Raw genomic sequence first — 5,378 nt, 5'->3', positions numbered from 1 at the left:
GGGGAGGGGCCCAGGTTTTATTTCCGCTGCGAAGGCGTCAGGGACAGGTGGAAAGCGGCCCCATGCCACCCCTCGGTGTGGCTCCCCGGCCCTGTGCTGCCAGTGCCCAGAGCAAGGGGGTTTAGCCCAAAGGTGCCCTCTGAGCTGCAGCAAACACCCCCCGGGCTCGGGGCAGCCGAGGATGGGCAGGAGCCCCGGAACTGGGGAGAAGAGACGGGGGTGGTCAGGGTGTCCCCCCTGCCCCGAAGCCGAGCTGTGCTTGTGTGGCACTAATTGCGCCAGATCTCCCCAAAGCGACACATAGAACAGTAAAACAGACATTTTCTAGGGATGACTTGAGGACCCAATCAAACATCAGCCGTTCCTGAGAGACATGGGTGTAAAACTGGAAAAAAGCAGCTCAAAGGATGGATAAAAGCAACAGGGGAGGGAAGTTCATAGTGAGGGAGAGAAGTGCCAGCAGCCCCCAGCTCCATTCTTCAGGACACACAGCACCCAAAGACACACGGACAGGCTGGGGAATGGGTGCCCGCATTTCCCACTGCAGCCACCCCGAGGCTCAGCCCCAGCCCCTCGGCAGGACAGGGATTTTTTCTGGAATTGCGACAGGAATATTTGTGGTGTGCCCGTGTGCCCGGGCTCGGGAGGCCGCGGCGCACGGTCGGAATGTGCTCCCCGTTCCCCACGCTCTGCGCGGGGATATTTGTGTGCGTGTGGACACAACATGTCTGGGACCTGACAAAAGGCATCTGATTGACACAGAAAAGGGGGCTGACAAAAGGCCGAGCGGGGCTGGAGAGCCCTGCACAATACTGGGCGCCGGTACCACGCGCAAGGGTGGGGGATCCAGGCGGGCAGGGGGGAGCAGGGTGGCTTTTAAGGACACCTTCTCTTTCCACGTTAAAAAGAAATAAATGCATTAAGAATGTTTCAGCTTCGCTGATGTGCAGAGCGGGGACGCTTACACTTAGCCAGGGAGGTTTGGAACCCCGTCCTCAGCGGTGCCAGGGACAGAGGGAGCCCACGGTGCCAGGTGAAACACACACCCAGAGGCAGCACAGGGCACCTTCCTTCGCCCGTGCTGGAGCTTTTCCAGCTCCTCCACAGGGTGAAATACAATGAACTGCGAAGCATCGGGAGACTGGCCTGAAATACGGTTCAAATGCCTCTGGATGCAAAGGCAGCCGAGCTCCCCGAGCTCCCCAGCCCAGTGCCGTGGGCACCATCCGCTCCAAAGTTATCTGTCCCTTCCAAAGGCCTCCAGGCTGCCTGATAAATACATTGATTTTTCTTGTCCTGGGCAGCTTGCACCTGGAGCAAGGACCCCGCTGAATCTCTGGGAATACTTGCATTTTTCTAAGAAAATTTCTCAAAACTTTTTTCAAGTTTGCTTTTTTAATTTTTTTTTTTCCCCCTTTGCAAAAGTATTTGAGACTTACACTGCTGGAGTGGCTGTGCTGCACGAGCTGCTGGGTGCTGCTGAGCAGGGACAGTGGGAGACACTATTTGTCTTTAAAAAGTAAAAACTCCCCACAACTTTTTTTTCCTTTTGCTTTAATTACAGTATGAAAATTTCAACCAGCTTCAGAACGGATTAATGTTTTTCAACAGACAGACTCAAGGATAGTTTCTGCAATTAAAACTGGTTTTGAGTTTAAAAAGTTTAAAAACTTTTGTTCAACCACACACCTGAGAGCCCCTGTTTCTGTGTATGCATGGAATAAGTTCCAAAACACCAACTTCTACTTTGACACTTTTTCATTTAGGGGGGGGTCATTTATTTTATTTTATTTTTTTTACTTTTTTTTTTTTCACTTTTTTTTTTTTCCAAGAGAAAAAACGGGACCACGGAGAAAATGTTTAGTTCACAATAAAGAATCAATCCAAATTCCTAAGAATAATAGGTAATACCCTGGGATGATGCTACACAAAGGAGCTAAATTGGTTCCCACCAGCTCGGGACCCTGTAAAAGCCTTGTTAAGAAATGTATTAAATGTGGATATTTAAAATTGTCATTTCAAATACGGTATTCTATCAAAATAATTTCTAATTAAATGCGGAAATTTTAGCGCATTCAAACATTTCTGGAATGCTGTTCATTCTATAAATGAACAAACACTAGTGACAGGAATAATAAAGTGGCTAAAATCACTATTTTTTTTTTAACTTCTGGGGGCAAATGATCACTGCCATTTATGCTCCCAGCAAAAAGTTGGGTTTTTTTTTCGTTTGCTAAATTAAGAGGCAAAGTGAGAGAATTACATTTAGTAACTGGCTTAAAACGGGATCCTGCTTGACCCGACAAATCCCGGGTAACAAGACGGCTTTGTCTGAGCGTGTGGCAGGAGAGATTTCACACTTCCTCCGGCACAGAGCTGGGAGCAGGCACAGAAACACACGATATTCCCCCAAACTTCTCCTCTTGCGGTTTAGGGGAGATAATTCCTCTTCAACGATTTTTAGAGGAAAAAAAATCAAAATACGGATTGGATCAATTGAAAGAGGTTTTTTTTTTTTGTCTATTTGACGGGATGGAAAATTGAGAGGAGAAAAGGCAGAAAACGAAGCTGAAGTTAGGCTGGGAAGGATTGGGGAGAATTGGGGGGTTTTGGGAACTTTCCCACGCCCCCACCCGCGAGGGGGCAGCGGGGGAGCGAATCCCACTCGGGACGGTGCAGGGAGGTTCCTCCGTGCGAAATAAATTGTTTAAAAATTTAAAAAAACAAAAAACAAACAGAGAGAGAGAGCGAGAATGAAAAGTAGTGCCAATGAATATTTTAAAAGGAGAGACTGCGGGTCGGGCCGGGCTGATCCGCGCTCTGAGCCCGAGATCCAGCGCTGCTCCCCCCCACAATTTCCCTTTTCTGCGGATTTTGGGTTTAACCCGGGATAAAACAGCTCAGCTCCTGCCAGTTCGACTCGAATCTTTCCGCTGCCGTCAAAACCCTGTTTGTAAATGAATTATTTGCCCTGTTGAGAGGCGGCTGCAGCCCCGCACCCCATTCCCGGCTCATCCCCCCCATTCCGGGCTCTGCTCCCCTTCGGGACCCTCCCAACAGCTCCGGAGGTTGCACCGAAAGAGGGAAGAGCAGACAACTTTAGTGTCCTTTGTTATTTCTATTTGTTGTGTTTGCCTCGCTCATAGTCTGGGGTTACTCTGATCAACTGCGTATCAAGTAATTTAATTAAAAAAAGCTTATTTTATAATCTGATTTGGGAGGGGGAAATCTCCATTTATGATTTTTCCCCCTGACTGCTGGACGCGATCATTATTCTTGCATTTTCTAATGAAATGCAAGATTACAAATTAATTTAATTGCTTCCCTCCCCCCGTCCCCCCCCCCTTTCAGCCTGTCGTCTCTGGTAAATTTGGGGCTAATCGTAAATAAATTGCAAATATCCACAGCGAGAACGGAGGGTGGGTTTTTTTTTTGTTTGGCTTGGACTGAGCAAAGCCGAGGACGGGGCTGGTTTGCAGCAACTCTCCGAGAAATCCCTGCGAGGAGAGGGTCCCGTCGGGGCCCCGCATCCCCCAGGTCCCCCCACGCTGCCTCCCCATCGCTTCTGGGGAAAGAAATGCGGGGGAACGGCAAGAAAAAAACACCACGGAACAAAAAAACCAGAGCTTTGAAGGGCTGGGAGATGGAAAACGGGGCTTTCTCTCCCTCTCCCTCTCTCTCGCTCTTTTTTTTAAATAAAGCCCAGAAACACGGGTTTTTCAGCCGATTAAACAGAGCAGGGAAGGGTCCCAGAAGCTGCAGCTCCCCCCGAGCTGAGTCCGCCGGAGCCGGAGCGGTGCCCGCAGCTCCCTCCTGCCCCGGCTCCATCCATCACACACCGGGCTCAGTCCCAGCTGCAGCCCCCAAAAACTCGGAGTCTAAAAATAAAACATTCAAATAAAATGCATTCGTCTTGTGAACCATCAGTTTGTCAGGTTACAGCTGGAAATCCTGGGAAATAGTACATGATTTGTGGATTTAAGCTTTCCATTTGATCCTCTAATATAAATTTAATTGATTTTAATTTTTGTCTTATTTTTTAACATATATAAACACAGGTCTGTATATTTATAATCATAGGGATTAAATCTGAGGTGTACTATTATTATTATATCTATTATTATTATTACTATTAGTATTGCTATTACTATTATTACTATTATTATTATTACTACTACTCTTTTTTAACAGCACAGTTCTGTTAGAACACACTCTGATGCATCTAGATTGTTTTTATTTTATTTTCACACAAAAACTTCAAATCTGTCCGTTTTGCATGCTGCTATATTCGGTCACTATTTGCTTAGACTTACTGCAAACATGGCATCAACTAGGTCGTTTTATATCATATAAATAATTACTAAATTTGATGGAAAATTGTTTCATCACTGAAGCAAGGCTGAGGATTGTTCCTCCTGGACTGGACAACGCAGAAAAGTCATGTTCCACTGGTCTTGAGTGAACAATTTTTCACCTTTAACCAAAAATCTGCGTGTTCTAGGGTAGAAAATACCTCCATAAATATATAAATTGCTGGGTTTTTTTGGCTGCTGCTTCCCCAGGAAGAGGCAGGACGGTCCTGTTTTCACTCTTAAGAGAAACAGCAGACACAGAAGTTTTGCAGCAGAATCCTCTCCCCAGCAGAGACAGGAGGTGCCCCTGCACTGCCCACGGTCCCTTCGGCATCCCCCAGCTCCGTGGCTTTTTCCAGCCCCGTGGTCTTTGCCCTCTCTTCCCGCTCCCTGTTCAGTAAAAACCCATCTTCTACTGTCACCAATGAACGGATTTTAGAGAGGGGGGAAAAAATAAATGAGATATTCTGGGTCCTCTGCATCCCAGCTCTGGGATGGGGAGAGCACCCTCCCAGCAGGGCTGGTTTACTACAGAGAATTATTCGCCCCATATAAATTAAGCTGAATATTTTCTTTTGAAGTAAAAAAACCCTGAAAAATCAGCAAGTGTTATTTAGGGAAGTACTGGAAAAGCAACATCTCCAAAATTTCTAGGAATTTAAACATGGAGTTTAATGTTTCCTTTGGAAAGTTTAAACTTTTTTTAAGATGAAAAAACCCCAGAAGTGACTTTCAAAGCCAAGCACTGCTCTTAGCAGAGCCCAGCTGAGGAGTTACCAGTGCCTCCCAGAGCCAGCCCCACATTTTCCCCTAAAAACAATTCTTTGAAAAGCCCAGACTCAAGCGCACACAGTCCCTGCCTCAGCCTAAACCGTCTTTTCCCTCTCTGCAAGTGCTGCATCCCGAGGAAAATGTTTCACCTGGTGTCAGACAGTGGTTTGGGAGGAGGCTGCCAGGCTCTGCACAGCCCCTCGTGACAGTGAGTGTGACTCCAGTGAGGAAAATCTCAGCATAAGGTTTATTCCC

This window comes from Cyanistes caeruleus, chromosome 30 (genome assembly GCF_971803275.1).
Source record: "Cyanistes caeruleus chromosome 30, bCyaCae1.hap1.1, whole genome shotgun sequence".
Classification (NCBI taxonomy): domain Eukaryota; kingdom Metazoa; phylum Chordata; class Aves; order Passeriformes; family Paridae; genus Cyanistes; species Cyanistes caeruleus.
The sequence above is the reverse complement of the archived record's forward strand: the minus strand, read 5'-3'. Positions refer to the sequence as shown.